General features: G+C 45.8%; 1 pseudogene; it reads left to right on the top strand.

The window, feature by feature from the left end:
* The first annotated feature begins 486 nt into the window (after window positions 1-486).
* On the top strand, window positions 487-1,025 carry LOC123002067 (60S ribosomal protein L18a-like; annotated as a pseudogene).
* Window positions 1,026-1,455: the final 430 nt, after the last annotated feature.

Raw genomic sequence — 1,455 nt, 5'->3', positions numbered from 1 at the left:
GTGATATTGCTGTTCTGATTTCCTTGGAAGATTCAGACACCTTGACTTAGGGAGTGATGGGACTTGCTCAAAATTATACAATGAGGCATGGTTTGAAGCAGGGCCTCTACTTCAAAGCCTCTACTCTTCTCCTACTTCAGGTTTATTAGTAATATTTGCCATTCATTCATTCTGCCAACATTATTGAAATTTGTTTATGTCAGGCACCAGGGATTACTAAGACAACTAAAGCAGAGTTCTTAGGAGCTCAAATTCTGGTGAGGGAGAAAGCTCAGTTAACTGGCAGTAAGGGATACTAAATTACTGAGATATTTAACAGTGCAGGGGTTGAAATAGGGAACTCTGAGGGCATGGAAGAGAGCTGTTTCAACTTATTCTCAGGTCCTCAGGAAAGCCTTCTCGGAGGTAGTGGGAACGAGTGTGAAGCAGTTCTCAGTAAAAAGTTGATGACCTTTCTTGGGTGGTGGCGAGAACAGAGAGTGTGCCATGAAGCCCTTGGGCACATTGTGAGAGTACAGGGTGGTAGGACCCTGCCTTCCTATCCTCAAATGCCACAGTCCCCCCCTCTATTACATGCAAATCTTTGCATCTAATCATGTTGTTGCCAAGTCCCACTGCTGGTACTTTGTGTCTCAGCTGAATAAGCTGAAGAAGTCTTAAGGGGAAATTATCTACTGTGGACAGGTGTTCAAGAAATCCTCCTTGTGGGTGAATAACTTTGGCACTTGACTGCGCTATGACCCCCCCGCCCAGCAGCACCCACAGCACTTACCAGGAGTACCGGGACCTGACAGCTCCAAGCACTGTCACGTAGTGTTGCCAAGACATGGGTGCCTGGCACCGTGCCCAGGCCCACTTGATCCAGATCCTGAAGGTGGAGGAGATTTCAGCCAGCCAGTGCTGCTGACTGACTGGCAGTCGAACAGTTTGATGATTCCAAGATCAAGTTCCCACTGCCCCACCAGGTCTTATATCACCAGCACAAGCCACGCTTCACCACCAGGAGACCCAACACCTTCTTTTAGTGCAGAGCCTCCCTGTCCTCAGGTCTGCCCAAATAAACTTCTTGGGGAAAACCAAAAAAAAAAAAAAAAATGCTGAGAGCTGCTCTTATGTAGAGGGAAGGCAGAGGAAGATATGCCTTTCTTTTCAAGGCCCTTTTAAAACACTTCAAATACTTTTGAGTAAGCCCCCCAGAAAGTTTGATGTATGTATGTACATATGTTGCTTGGGATTCAAAAAGCCACATTCCCATATGTAAAAATGCAGTCTTGTTTTGTAGGATGTGGGCATAGGGAAGACCACAGGAATAGCAGGTTTGAAGAGGAAATTCATGAGTTCAGTTTTGGATGTGTTGAATTGAGATGTTTGTAGGAAGTTCAGGTGAAGGTACACAAGCATTTGGCTGAGGAGGGGTCATCGCAGTTCAAGAAAGAAACCAGACTGGAGATGTAA

Source organism: Ursus arctos, unplaced genomic scaffold, assembly GCF_023065955.2.
Source record: "Ursus arctos isolate Adak ecotype North America unplaced genomic scaffold, UrsArc2.0 scaffold_36, whole genome shotgun sequence".
Taxonomy (NCBI): Eukaryota; Metazoa; Chordata; class Mammalia; order Carnivora; family Ursidae; genus Ursus; species Ursus arctos.
The sequence above is the reverse complement of the archived record's forward strand: the minus strand, read 5'-3'. Positions and strand labels throughout refer to the sequence as shown.